The 15,392-nt window shown below is 44.9% G+C and overlaps 1 protein-coding gene across 1 annotated transcript in view; it reads right to left on the bottom strand.

Moving 5' to 3' along the window:
* Papss2 (3'-phosphoadenosine 5'-phosphosulfate synthase 2) overlaps window positions 1–15,392 on the bottom strand; it is a 67,705-nt gene that overhangs the window by 30,509 nt on the left and 21,804 nt on the right. The gene's annotated exons all lie outside the window — the stretch shown is intronic.

Raw genomic sequence — 15,392 nt, 5'->3', positions numbered from 1 at the left:
CAATGATTTTGTCATAGCTCTGATTCCATGCGTTAAAATTGGGTGCTATCTATGGGAGGTAGAGGGCAGTTAAAATTGGGAACCTACTACAGGGGGCAGAGGGCAGTTAAAATCGGGTACTTTTTACAGGAGGCGAAGGGAAATGTCTGCTTCTATAAATGCGTCTTCTGCCCACATCCAGTGGACTTAAACACAGAACAATCAAATGCGGTAAGGTTAATTCTAGTGAGGGCTGTTTGACCCATCCTGACTCTGGTCAAAGCCAAGGCCAGATGTGGTAGCTCACAACTGTTATCTCTGTACTTGGGAGGCTGAGGCAGGAGGGTTGCCTGGAATCTGAGGCCAGCCTGGGCTGCATAATGAATTTTCCATCACCCTGTGAAATGTCGCAGAAAGAAAAGAAAGCAACCCACCATGGCTCGTCTCTATCTAGCCGGCAGTGAGCTGGTAAGAGTTTGGTCTTTAAGCACAGTGGCCACTGCCTCCAAAAAACTAAACTCTGTTTCTTCTACTTTCCTAGGGTCAGATGTGAACAGTGTAACCTCTCAAGTCCCCAAGAGAAATTCAAATAAACCAGTTATGGGGCATGGAAGCCAATTCACACAGACATAGCTGAGTTTGTGTTATAGTAGCATCAGCCTAGCTGGGCAACAGACTAGGAGGCCTTCATGTAAATTCTGACTGGAAGGTAAAATGTCTAACAGATAGTAAAAGGTTAAATGATACAGTAAGCACAATTTGGGGTGGACGTTTATACAAAATAATCTGTTATTCAGGAGAGAAAGAAACTACAGGCAAATCAACAGATTTGGAACTACCCATATTTATCTGTGATGCAGTAATTTCTGAATTGTAAAAATTTCTTCTTTCTTTCTTTCTCTCTCTCTCTTTCTTTTTTCTTCCTTTCTTCCTTTCTTTCTTTATCTTTCTGTCCCTGTCTCTTTCTCTCTGTCTCTCTCATGTCTCTGTCTCTTTTTGTGTGTCTGTCTCTCTCTGCCTCTCCCTCTGTGTCTATCTTTCAGTGTGTGTATGTGAGTATGTGTATGTATGTATGTGACTGTGAGTGTGTGTGTGTATGTGAGTATGTGTATGTATGTATGTGACTGTGAGTGTGTGTGTGTATGTGAGTATGTGTATGTATGTATGTGAGTGTGTGTATGCGTGTTGTGTGCGTGGGGGAAAGCCAGAGATCAGTGTTGGGTATCTTCCCATCATTCTCAGTCCCTCTCTTATTTTTTGAGATAAGATCTCCCATTGAGATTGGAGCTCAGGAGTCAGAAAACCCTGTCTCAAAAACAAAATAAAACAAAACAAAAAACAGAAGTATGGATTAAGTTGTAAGAGCCAGATAGTAATAAGCCTAAACTACTGTTATTGGCTGAGCACTTATAATTAATAGGGAGCCAGCAATTCCTATGCAAAACTCTGCCTTCAGATTCTTTTCCTTTAGCAACTGTCAATAACCAATAGCCCCCCAGTTAAGGGTTGGGCCCTATTAGCCTTCCCTCCTCCTGCCCCAATCTTGACTGTCTTCATTTTATGCAGGTAACCAGAGCTGCCATGAATTCATGAGTGCAATAGCCGTGTCCAGAAGACAGTATCTTTCCTCCAAACTCTCTAGATTTTCCATTCTTTCTGTCTCCTCTTCAGTAATGTTCCCTGATTTTTGGCAAAGGGCACCCAGCTTTCCATGTTTCTGCTGGGGATTCCAATGCTGGTCCTCAAATTTGCATGCCAAGCACTTTACCCACTGAGTCATTTTTTTTCTGTCCCTCTATGAGCTAATGTACATTTATACCCGCTAGACTAAAGAAAGCATCAACATTCTTTGAACAAGTCCTAGCAGCTCCTAGAAAACTCTGGGCTACATGGGTTGTGGAACAGAGCAAATCAATTCATCTCTTTTCCATATCTCCCTTTAGACACTAAAAAGTCAAGGGGGCTATAGCTAGAGCTGTCTGCGGGTTGACACGGATAGGGAAGTGTGTATGTTCTGTCAAAGTCAAAAAGCCATCCATATGTGGGTGCTGCTGGCTAGTATTCACTGTAGACCCCATGAGAGGCCATGCTCATTGGATTAGAATCAGTTACTTCAAAAACTAGAGGGAAGCAGGAACCTCTAAGACTCTTGAAGGGATCAGGAATGGCAGGACACCTCAGGGGGAGCCAGCCTGCTAGTGCGGCAGAGCCCCCTTCCGTGGGGCGATTGGCAGAAACAAGCATAACAATGTGTCTAAGGGGTCCAAGAAGAATGTGGCCCAAGGCCCACAGTGAGAGAGGGTATCAGCCAGGTTAACTACCTAAGTCTCCAAAAGTGGATATTCTGATGCCCTATCAGACAAATCTAGTCAGAACCCGGAGGCGGTAGACACTCTCAGCGTACCAGATGGGGTTGCACTAGAGGGCCTATTGGTCCCTTTATAATTCAGGGAGAGCATTCGCATCTTCTTACTCCATCTTAATTCCATCCATAATGTTATGTCATTAAACTAAGATTACTGTGTCTAAATTATCAGGACTAGAAGACAGTTGGTTCTTCTATTCCTTCATTGATTCTTTCAGTGAGTGTTTACTCAGTTCCTACTCTGTGCTAGGACAATCCTAGGCACCAAGTCTGTGAAATCCTTTGCATCATTTTGGGTAGAAAGACGGGTAAGAAAATGAAGCATTTCCATTCTCCTAAGGAGGGAAGAGAGCCCACACATACACATACACCATGCCACCCCCAGTGTGCACACATACAATGTATACTATTATAAAGGTATATAAAAGAGAATCTGCAGGTCGATAAGAAAAAGAACCCAGTTTTAAAACGGTACCAGTGGTTTGAAGAATCACATTACAGATTCATCATGAAGTGTGCAAATTCAAGGTACCAAAGGAATACAAAATAAAACCAAAACAAGATACCAATGCCATCTAATGGCAGCTAAGGTATACCTCCTATATTGATTGATTGATTGATTGTGTGTGTGTGTGTGTGTGTGTGTGTGTGTGTGAGAGAGAGAGAGAGAGAGAGAGAGAGAGAGAGAGAGAGAGACAGAGGAACAACTGCTTTAAAAATTAATGTTTACCCACACTATGGCCTTTTATTCAAGAGAAATGTAGACATGCATCCTCAAAAAGACTTCGGCAAGAGTATTCCTAACAACTATATTTGTCTAAAAACTGAAATAATTGTCATCAGTTTAAGCCAAAATAAGAAAAATATGCATGCCTCTGAAATAAAAACCAAGCTCAAAACTGTAGAAGGGTGACAAAATGGGACACTATTCAGAAAACAACATGAATGGATGCTGATATAGGAAACATGGATGGGAGGCCTTCTCTCAACTCCAGGAAGGCAATGGAAAAAATGTATGTGCGATCCCATTTATAGGAAGTCCCAAAATAGGAGCAACAAAGCAACCAGTGTCCATGAGTCCCAAAGTTTACTTTGTCTCTTTTTGGTCATGTGCGCACGTGTGCAGAAACCCAGAATAAACTCAGGCTCTGTTAATCTTCTGTGAGTACTTTGACACAATACTGGTGATATCCCCCAGGGTTTTTCATTTAAAACAAGTTCAACAATCTGCCAGCAGAAGCTGCACTAACGTGGTCATTATGGTTACTTATTTGTTGTCCTTATTTATTTAACTAACAGTGGTAGAACTTGAAATCAGGGCCTCACACATGCTACCCAAGAGCCCTACAATCCAGCCAATATTTCCAGTCCTTTGGAAAGTTTGAAGCTTGCTGAGCAGTCTGAAGTGGCTTAGAACTTGTTATTCTCTTCCCAGGTAGCTGGGATTACCAGCATGTGCCACCATCACACACCTGACTTTTGAAAGTTTCATCCTTCAAAAAAAAAAAAAAAAACAAATTCTCATCTGTATGTGTGCCCACTTTTCTATTATTGGCAGCACATGCATGCAGTGTCCTGGGAGGCCAGAAGAGGGCGCTGGATCCCCTGGAACTGGAATTACAGGTTATGAGCCTTCCAATGTAGATGATGCTGGGAACTGAATCCGGATCCTCTGCAAGAGCAGCAAATACTCTAAACACATGAAACAATCTCTCAGCTCTTATAGTTAGGTATTAACCATGAATTTTTTTTTATCATTTTTTTCACTATAGCCAAGTTTAAACAAAAATATTTTCAGATGGCCAGGTTCTGAGTTCTTTTAGGTCAACAAAACATTTTCCTTATTTATTTCCAAAATCAATCATTATGTTGTGCAAAGGTGAATAAATAAGATAGAAGTAGATTTGGAAGGCTCTTTGAACAGCGGATGGGTGGGGCGGCCAGAAAGGCTCCCTCCCCCACTGGAAACTTTGCGGTTCTCTGAACAGCATGCGGTGTTCCAAGCTTTGGAACGAAAATTTCTGGCAGCTGAAGGGTTTTCTCTGCGGTTCTGTAAGACACGCATGGAGAGGTCCACTGCCTGCTTCGCGGTGCGTACAGAAAGCATCGTTCGTCCTCCGGGCCCGTCTGACACTGTCTCCTAGCAGGAGACTCAAAGTTGGTGACATACTTTTTATTTTGGGTCTCAGAGAAAAATCTTCCCAACGTCTCTGCTTCTTTTAGATCTCCGGGCCAAGAAATTTTCCCTTTAGCAAGCACAAAAATGTTGAAAGTATGGAATTTGGAGCCAAGCAAACCTGGAATACAGGCAGCTTCATCGTCGCCTTGTGCTCTGACGCAGAAGCAAGCTCCTCTGAACAAACAAGATGCTTCCCTCCCGCGGTTGGCGAAATGTTTAACTAAGATAATTATTTAAAGTAGCAAAGAAAATCCTAGACACAGGGTAGGCAGTTAAATTGAATGAGAACCAGGTGGAGCCATGATAACAGTTGAAGGGCTAAACCATCCAAATTTAGGAGGTTCTGGGGATGTGGGTTCTCTCTGGGGCAGGCTGGGCATGGTGCACTCTTGATCACAAGAGACAGAAGAAGCCGGGCGGTGGTCCGGGCGGTGGTAGCGCACGCCTTTAATCCCAGCACTCGGGAGGCAGGCGGATCCCTGTGAGTTCGAGGCCAGCCTGGTCTATAAGAGCTAGTTCCAGGACAGGCACCAAAAAGCTACAGAGAAACCCTGTCTCGAAAATCAAAGAGAGAGAGAGAGAGAGAGAGAGAGAGAGAGAGAGAGAGAGAGAGAGAGAGAGAGCCGACCCATCCCGCTAAAGGTTCCTCATTTTACCCAGTGTACTGCCCTGTATTGGGCTCCCTTGGAGTGGCACTTTGTTACCCGAAGAGAGGCAGAGGCGGGGAAGGTCTTTGCCCTGGTCAGCTTCATGAGCTCTTCTGAATCCAGGTCGTATGACACAGCCAGGTGCAGTGTCCCTCTGCCGACACTCCCCTTCCTCCTATTGGTGGTGCAGAAAGGGGAGAGCCAGAGAAACTTCCACAACTTAGCCTGAGGCACCCTGGGTCGTGGCAGAAAGCCCCAGCCTTGACACTCAGTGGCCAGAAGAAAACAACCCCAGGGAAAGACTTCAGCATGTTCACAGTGGGGCGGGGCAGTCCCAGAGCCAAAGCCAGTGCCAAGTCCAGTCGCAGGGAGGAGAGCCCGGAAGAAATGAGGAATCCAGAAAGTGCACAGCAGGGTGAGTTTCCACAGACAGACAGACAGACTGACTGACACACACACACACACACACACACACACACACACACACACACACACACATCCATCTGTGGGTGGTCAGGAAGATGGCTTTTCATTAATCTGTATGATGTCTAGAAAATGTACTAGGATATACTTCATAATTAGATCTCTTGTCCCACAGGACTATAGACACTTAGAAGCCTGCTTTGCTCCTTTTGCTCAGACAAACTGCACACAGTTAGCTCACTTTTACCTCAGAGCAAGTTCAAACTAGACTAAAGGCTTTTTGTAAATAGATCATAAGTTTAAAACTTTACAGCTATGCACAAGGTCGGAGTCACAGGTGTGCAACCAAGGCTGCTACACAAAGCACCCTAAGGAAAGCATGCCAAGTCTTCATTTGCCAAGTCTAGCTGATAAGGACCAAGGGAGGCTGTGCCACTGGGCTTCCATCACTGTCTTACTCCTGAAACCATGAAACATTGTGTTGCCATGGTGAATAACTTAGTTCCTTATCGCTTACTCTAGGAATGTGCTTTTGACCAATGAGAGGTAACTTGTAATTTTTTTTATTGTTCCAAGCCTTCTGTAAAAGAGGGTTTTGAGGCTATAGGAGTCGAAAGTAGGAGGAGTTAGAATCAGGTCAGGAGAAGTAGAACAGAAGCAGAACCGTAAAGTGACGTGATTGGGGCAGCACATGTGGGAGTCTTTTCCCTCAGATTAAAGCTATCCTAGGGTCCCCTTTGCTGCTCTGTGGCTTCTGACCCAAATTCAGGAAGACAGTCTTGAAGAGCAGACCTCCCAAGCTACTGATGATCAGGGGTCAGCCACCCAGCTGCACAGCAGACCACAGAATAAGAAGTAAAGGAAGGCATATAGAATAGAACAAGATAAAAGCTCAGAGGCAAAAGGTAGAAAGGATTATTTAAGTTAAAAAAAAAAAGTTGGCTAAAAATAAGCCAAGCTAAGGCTGGGCATTCATAAAGAAGAATAAGACTCTGTGTGATTATTTGGGAGCTGGGTGACAGGTCCCTCAAAGAGGTAAGAGTAACGACTTAAAAAACCAACTATATTAGCCCATGATAGTCTGTAAAATGCAGTACCAGAATATATATGTCCATACAAAACATAGCAAGTAGGTTTGTTCACTTTATGAAGGCCAAGAAGCAGAGAGAGGGGACCAAGATCCCAGGACCCCCTTGGGCACGCCTCTTAGTGACTTAGCCCCTTCCAACCAAGGTCTTCTACCTTCCTATAGAGCCACAGGCCAGAGAACAAACATTTCACATCTGGGCCTTTGGGGGACATTTCAGAGCCAGCCAAACCAAGATACTATTTATCATGCTCAACAGACTTTCCTAAAACGTGTTTAAACATTTTTGAGTTGTGAGAAACAAAACCACATTAGGGACAAAATACCAGTGATGATAACTAAGACAAAAGAGCTGGCAACTTAAAAGACCAAATTAAACCAGTTGCCAAAAGAACAGTTACTGCACAGTATAGGAATGGTCCAAATCTAGGATTTATTAAATGAAAATTGTGGTCAGATGAAAGTTTAGGATAAATTAAAATTTCCTTAAGACCAAATGGATCCTTCTCACCAATTCCTGTCACCGAGACCTTCCTTGAAGGTCCTACACTGAGTGCAGGGTAAGGATTTAAAGATGAGGGGCCTTGAGAGCCGAGAGGGCTGGACTTTTGCAGCCACTAGGAAGAAAACAGAGACTGACATCGCACAGATGATGATTTGAATACTTAAAGTAAGAAAAAAAATGACAACACAAGATATTTTATGTGGAGCATCTTTAAAATTTAAGATCTGGGGCTGGAGAGATGACTCAGTGCATAAAAGCATTGGCTTCTCTTCCGGAGGACCTGGGTTCAATTCCCAGCACTCGCCTGGCAGCTCACAACTAATTGTTTGTAGCTCCAGTTCCAGGGGACCTGACACCTTCACACCAATACACATAAAATAATTTAAAAAAAAAGATTTTAAAAGAGAGAGAAAACATAAGATCCGAAAAAAAATTAGATGTGGCTTTTTATAGTATTTGATTCTCCCACTCGCCTCCCTGCCAAGCTTTGAAAAACACAGGAACATGACTGGAAAATCTTGAATGGCAAATTCAGTAAACAAGCATCATCTGCACGCTGCGGAGGAAACCATGGGCATTCCTCACCTCGCTGGAGAGGGTGTGCTGCAGAGATCAGTGCAGCGGAGACAAACCTGGCACCAGCTGGAAGAGACTGAACTGCGAATCGTCACTAGGTGGAGGACCAGTCTGTCCTTCCTCGTGCAGGGCTCTGCAGGAAGGGGCAGGGCCCCATCCTGGAGCACTTTGCTTCTAGTTTGAACCACAGCGTCTGCTCCTGTGCTTTCAGTCTTCGTTCTGTTCCTAAGCTCTGGAGTCTGCCCAGTTCTCGGAATGCATCCCGTTGTCACACTTGCTGGAAGACCCACACCTCTGGCTCCAGTCTCCAGCTGTGGAATTTGGAACCAATGGTGCCACATCCTGCCTACAGCCCACTCCTGGGAAAAGGCATGTCCCTATTCCTAGATGTCCCTGAGAGTCAGACTTCCCTGTCTGGTGGAGCTGAAATCGTCCCATAAAGGGTGCTCGATACCAATTACATCGTGTGACTTTTCTTAGGGAGACATGAAAAATATCTATTAAGCTCAGATAGGGAACTGACGACAGGCATAAGACATGATTTGACCCAAGTCCAGCTTGGTGAAGCCTGAGTTTATTGAGTAATTTATAGGAGCATGGGTAGACCCAAAGACAGCTACATCACCAAAAAGCCACCACAGCGTGGGTGATGAGTCAGGAAACTGCATCCTGGTGCGCCCTGCCCAACTTGCAGGTAGCTCCTAAGGGTGCTGCTGCTTTCATAGGGCCACTATACATCACTCCTCCCTCACCCCCACAGCCTCAGTGCTGAGCTAGGTTGAGCAGCCTTGCGTGGCACAGGCCCAAGAAGGCACAGGCTTTGCTGGAGCTGGTTCCCATCTGACAGGCTCCAGGCCAGCCCTGTGACCCTTGCCTTTCCATTGGTCACACCTCAGTGCTGAAAGGACCCTGGACAGACAATCGCCTCAGCCAATATACTTTCTTCAGGGAGAAATTCACACATCATATTGGGGGTAGGGATAATTCTCCACCCTAGAACATCTTAATCCTCTTCCGTATGAATGTCTCATGCAGGTCTTCCATGCTTGGGTTTTAAACATTCCCAAACACTCGCTAGCACTGCAAATCATGCCTCCGCTATCTTTTTCCTCTCAGAACTCTGGCTCAACATAACCCTTGCGGCATTTGTGTTAGAGTAAGCCGAAACAGACATCCTTTCTAGATTATTTTGGTACCTTACAACTCCAATTTATATTCCAGTCCAAATTGGTCAGATCTGCCAAAGCCTGTCCTACCTTGTAAAGATCTCATCTCACCATGTGACATAGCAGAGCCACTGAAGTTCCCCCAACGGTCCTGAGGCCCCCATGAATCAACTTCCCTGTCAACTATCGTGTGCATGTGAAGTTGCTGGACTCAGAGAACCGGGCAACAGAAGTCAACCACTCATCTCATTCACTCGTGCTTGTTCTTTGTCTATTGTGGCGGTTCTCAACCCGTGGGTCGCAACTCCTTTGGCAAAGCCCTATCTCCAAAAATATTTACATTATGATTCATAGCAGGAGTAAAATTATAGTTGTGAAGTAGCAATGAAAATAATTTTATGGTCGGGGGGGGGCGGGTCACCACAACACGAGGAAGTCTGTTAAAGGATCGCAGTGTTAGGAAGGTTGAACCACGGAGAGAATAGAATCTATTGTTTCCCAGCCCCCGATGTTTGTAGGAAACTCGGCGGTGATAACCAAGTGTTCCTAATGATTCATTTGAGCCAGTCTATCAGGGGCTGACTCCCCCCCCCTCCCCCCAGCACCTCCGGTTTTACAGCCTTCGTCTCGGGGAGACATGGGTAATTGCCTTACTCAGTTTCTGTTTTCACAGCACTCGGAGCCCATCTGCCAGTCTGCAGCCATCTGACCGCTCCACAAGGAAGGCAGTGAGAGGCTCTGTCCTATTCCGGTATTTCAGATGCCGCAGGGTTTCCTTCTAATCACTACAGGTTCCTGGACTGGGCCATTACTTAGGCAACCAGCTGTGTACCTAATCACGGGGTTTCCCTCCGTCTGTATTAAAGTCAGAGCTGAGGGGCACCTACTATCATTTCTACCAGTCTCTGTCTCCTCAGTGTCTAATTCTTTCCATGGAGCCCAAGTTTCAAGATCCCAGAAAAGGCCCTTTAGTACAGATAATATTTGATTTCTGTTGTTTACAAACCACCCAACCTCTTCTTTATCACAGGACTTCCTTCATCCTGCTTTCTACGGAACTTCCAAAGGACGCTCAATGATCTCACCTGTTCCCAAGACTTTGTCTACCACCAGGATGCTAGAAATCCGAAATCTGTATCTTTAGATACTCAAATGCCTCGTATGTATGATCCTCTCCACCGAAAGAGCGCGATCAAGATGGAATTCATCCTCTTGTCTTGGCCCCTCACCCACTTCCGGTCTTCCTCTCGCCTTGGCGATAACTCACACCGCTGCCTGTCATCTGAGGACTCATCCTCACACGCTTCGCTCTACTTGCAAAAGGTATCAACTTCTCTCGAATTCCTCTCACCAAATTCAGTCAATTGTTCTCAACCCACCATGCCCCCTATTAGCCGCTTTTACCTGGAGCCTTCCTGACATCTTTCAAGGGGGATTCGGGTCTGTCTCTGATCAGTACCTTTCCGGGCAAAGTAAGTTTCCCTTGCTTCAAATCCTACAGTAGACTATGCGGCCTTCAGGGTAATGTCTGTGGACTTCGCGTTAGACGCAAGCCACCGCTTTCAGCCTCTTCCATTGTCCCGCTCCTACGTCTGTTGGTTTTATTAAGCACCCAGGCTTATATCAAACTGGTACTAATCCTACTTCAGCCTCCCAGTGCTGGGTTATGGGATACGGCACTGTGCTAAGCCCTTCTGTTGACAATCACAGGAACCCCATTCTTTTTTCTAGAACAGGATATTCCCCCTGAAGCTTCTAAACCTTGGCCAGAATTCTCCTTGCTCGGAAAGCCCTCTTTCTCAGCTCATTTGTTTACTCTTTTACTAAGTAAACATGCGGGCTTACAAGTTGCAGCCAGGCTTCGGTTCCCCTTCCCACCCACAGACTCCTCTTACCCTAAGGGGATCCTGTTTGGCCTCATAGTTGATTTCTCTACCTTACCTACTCTCGCTTTGTGGAGAATACAGGTTCCTAGGGCCCTCACTAAGGAATTCTAACTCAGCTGGTGAGAAGTAAAATCCAATGACTGCAGGAGGGTTTTATGGCTAAACGACAGCATCAACGACAAAATGTCTCAGACAGTCTCACTGCTCCGGCAGCTCTAGGAAAGGCTAGCCAAGAACTGTGGCTTTGAGCTTCAGAAAGGAGCCCAGACACTTGTCCCCTCAGAACACCTCTGCATTTTTCCATCATACCAGTGGTAAAGACTCAGCAAATACTGTAGAGTCTGTAGTGACTGAAAACACCAAGCACCTAGTTAAAGTTGCCAATTAAAAAAAAAAACAACAACAACAACGATATAATATGTTCACTGTGCTCTTCGGACATACTTGACGCTAATAAAACTGTTAATCTATCTGGAACTCAAATTTATCTAGACATTCCTGTATCTTATCAGCATCTCAGTAAGGGTTAAGCTCTCAGAGAATAAGGCCTGGTCTTGCAGTGTATCACATACACACAGCATCTGAACACTGTAGATGTTTCCTCTCTGCCTTGGTCACCTGTGTTCTTATGTCACTGAGAAAATCCTCTCTTTAGGAACTTATTTCAAAGGAATGTCTTTCTCCTCTGATGCTCATTTGTTCTTGGTTTCAATCTCTTCAGTGCTAAAAAACAAAAAACAAAACCCAAAGTACCAGCACTGTGGGAGAACAATCTATCTGGTCCTTAGAGCTCACTCTTCTACAGTTCATTTGGAAATTGCAGACATATCTCTTTCGGAGTCTGGGTGCAAGATATCTGATGTCGAGCATATTCAGCTTCTACACACGGCCTGGAAATTAGCTGCGGACTGGCTGGTTGGCCAGGAGGGCAATGAATGGTCTGTGGAGTCTGGAAAGGTGTGAGCTGGGTGTGAATGGGACTGCAGGAAAGAGAACGCAATCTTACTCTGCAGAACCACGGAGCTCAGACTCTCTACCGCGGCAGCCTCCCCCTCTCCCAGCCAATGAGTAAAGGTCCCCCCACCCCCATGCTGCTTTTGGAAATCTGCCATGCCCCTTCTGGCTGGCACAACTCACAGATTCTAGAGTGGGAAGGAGTGTGTGAAAGGCAAGAACAACGTTCTACAGAGGGTGGCCTGCACATTTTTAATAGACTGCTCGGAGAAAAGCAATCTGTACATATATATCCAATCAGCTGTACAATTAATTTTTCCCCACCATCTAGACTGAAAAGTCCCAACAATTACTCCGTATGTTTCTAGATGAGGAAGCGAGGACCAGGATTGGGCTAGCAAGCATGTAGCTTCTGACAGGAGGAGGCATGGGGGCTGTCTCATGCACTCTTGCCATAGCACCAGGCCAATGGGACATTGGTAGGACCGGCACACTTCTGGTCTGTCCTGAAATGTTCGGAAATGCCCAGGGAACGATGCATGAGCAGAGGGCCTCATAGCATACAGCGGAGGTAATAGAGAGTGGTGACGCCTTCCTACCCCTTCATTTCTATCCAGAGACTTCTTGGCACTTGCTGTGTTACCCGTGGTGCCTACCTGAATGTGTCTCCGGGTGAACCGGCAAGGAACGCGCTTTTGTGAAGATTTTATAGATAAAGCAAAGCACAACAAATTATGGCTCGGCATTTCTTTTCCTGTAAACATTAAAATGAAAGTACTACACATGTGTCAAGGGGATTCCTCAATCAAGAAAGCAAAAGCAAAACAAAGCAAAATGTCCTTAGATTTCTTCACTCTCCATGTGGTAAAAATGGAACCAAAATAGAGGAAGCCAAAGATACCACAGCCTAAAGACAAGCCAACCTCCGGTCAGGAGCCAATTCAACTTTTGCATATGGTTTGGAAATGGGAAGCCATGCCTGAGCCTGCAAAGGATTTCTTTGGATTCAGATGTACTAGTTAAACATATGGGGACATTGGGAGCCCTTCCCCAAACAGAAAACCTGACTCTGGGACAAAGCTTTAGTGCCAAGGCTAGAGACGAGACTGTGGTAGCCGGATTTATCTCTCATTCAGCTCCCAAATCCTCACACTTGAATCCTTTACACAGATCAGAGGGAGAAATCGGAGCATGGTGGCTCATGCCTGTAAGCTTAACACCCAGGAGGCTGAGACAGAAAGGTTGCTATGGGTTTGAGGCCAATTTGGTTTACTGCGTGAGACTTGGATTTGGATCTTTCCAAAATGAACCTCCCAAATCAGTACAAAGAAACAGACAAGAAGGATGGAATAACAACATCAAGAAGCCAACTGTCAATCAACAGGAAGCGGAGGAAATAAATCATGGTGTCTGTACAATGCACAACAGTGAAAACAGACAAGAGACGTAACTGTTAAGGACAGATCTTTCAAGTGCGTCGCTACAAGATGACAGTCACAGAACACTGTAAGACGCCATTTATCCACACCTACACAGCAATGGCAATAAACAAGGGACAGAACTGTTAAGGACAGATCTCACAGATGTGCCACTCACTACAAGAGGATAGTCAAAGGAAGATTCTGTTTATCTTCACCCCATAAACAGGTTAAGCAAATAATCCGTAGAGTTCCAACCGCGGCAGACTCCTCAGTACTTGACCATTGTGAGCAAGTCACACTATGAACGGGGCCTGTTATGGGGACATGACAGCGCTCCCTGGGGACTCTGAAGCAGTCTTATGAGGTGAGATTCCTAACTTGGAAAATGTGGCTTCCCTTTGAGACTATAGGTGAACTGATAGCATGGTGTATTGTCTACTTAAACCACACATTCTATCACTGCATTCATATATGCAGACAGGAGGGACCTTTTTACAGTGATCATTCTCCTAGTCCACTAATCTAGTTCCTGTTAGCCTAGGGCTCTGGCTTCAGTCTTCATTGATCATGCAATCAAATCACTGGACAAATCTATTCTGCTGCATTTTGTTGACGGGTACTGATACAATAGAGCTGTAAATAGATCAAAAAGGCTGTGTGGGCTACAGGTCAACTTTACCCTTCCCTCTAGTACCTAATAGGCAAAAGCTATTGCGTCTGAATGAATGGAAGGAGCTTGAAATAGTTTGTCATGACACCCTGGGTTTAAACCTTCACAAACCCACATCAAAGGCAAAACAACCGCAATCCTGCAGGCGCAGGGAGCAGCCACCTTGCTCTCTCCTGTAAATTCCTACCGCTGTACTCCAGTTCAGTGGCAGGAGCCTGGTGACAAAATAGAGTCCCTTGCACTTATAGAGAGACCACAGTATCCGAAAACATAGTCGTGGGCTCCGGCGTGTCTGGGCCTAGACCACATGTGAGCAGCTACACACCTTGAACCACTCAGCCCTATTCCTCAGAGCCCACGGGGGAAACACAAAGGATACTGTGGAGCCCTGAGCCTCTGCTTTCAATCCTGCATGGAGAGGAGAGGCCTCCAGACACTGGCTTTAGCGGCTCAGCTCTGCTTCAGAACCTCTCAAACAGCCCGTGATTTCCTACATACGCTTTCTTCTAATGGTTTTTGCCAGTCATAAAGAGAAACACCGTCACCACCCTGACCTCTAAAGTCCACATGTCTATGTCTTCATTTGAGGCCGATGGCTTGACACCAGAGGTGGGAATTTTCTTTACTTTTTATGCTTGTTTGAGGGAGCATTTTCTTTTCTTTTTTTGGAAATGTTTTTAAATTTCATATTTCATATCTTTTGTTTAAGGAAATAATTTTAAAGACTTAATCTTAAAATTCCAATGAATTCTTATGGATTTGAGGTGGAAAACTCTTCCCAGAATGAACTTTTTTTTTTAACTTGAAAAGGAATTAAACACACACACCACACACACACCACACACAATCATGCTATGTAGTCCAAGCCTTTCTTGAAATCACTATGGTCCAGGTTGGTCTCAAACTTGTGATCCTGTTACCTCTTCAGCAGGGCTGGTCTACTGGGTGTGTGATTCCAGTCTGTGGAAGGAGGAGGGAGCTCTGCCCTTTGTTCTTCTGTAAACTGAGGATCAGGCTAACCTGGCCAACCTGAAGTACATACAGATCTTTTCTTGGACAAATGTCAGAATGGAAAACAGATAACGGCAAGCAATGTTTTCATATCCCCCTCGCATCTCCCTCCTCCCTCTCTCTTATCTTTGTTCTGTAATGGATAAGGCATTTATTGATAGAAATATAAACATGAATTTTGTCAAGTGGACAAGATAAAGATAACACGTGAAAAGCATGAGACATTTATACTAACCCCGATTATTTACATAGACGTCAAGTTTTTCCTGAACGCTTGATTGGATATACGTGTCATGAACACAACAGATATAAGCTGGATAACCAAAGCCTGCAGGGTAAAATTTCATGCTAATTCTAGGTGAAGCAGTGTAGTTCGTGGCTGACTGGTATGAAATAAAACTTTATTAGCAGCCAGAAACTTTAGAGCCAGCCCTCCCATCAGTCCCTACAGAAAACAGGAGCTTTTGAATGGCCATGAAGGACCATTTTAATTTTAAACTAAAATACGATGGGTTAGATGACT

Source organism: Microtus pennsylvanicus, chromosome 5, assembly GCF_037038515.1.
Source record: "Microtus pennsylvanicus isolate mMicPen1 chromosome 5, mMicPen1.hap1, whole genome shotgun sequence".
NCBI lineage: Eukaryota > Metazoa > Chordata > Mammalia > Rodentia > Cricetidae > Microtus > Microtus pennsylvanicus.
The sequence above is the reverse complement of the archived record's forward strand: the minus strand, read 5'-3'. Positions and strand labels throughout refer to the sequence as shown.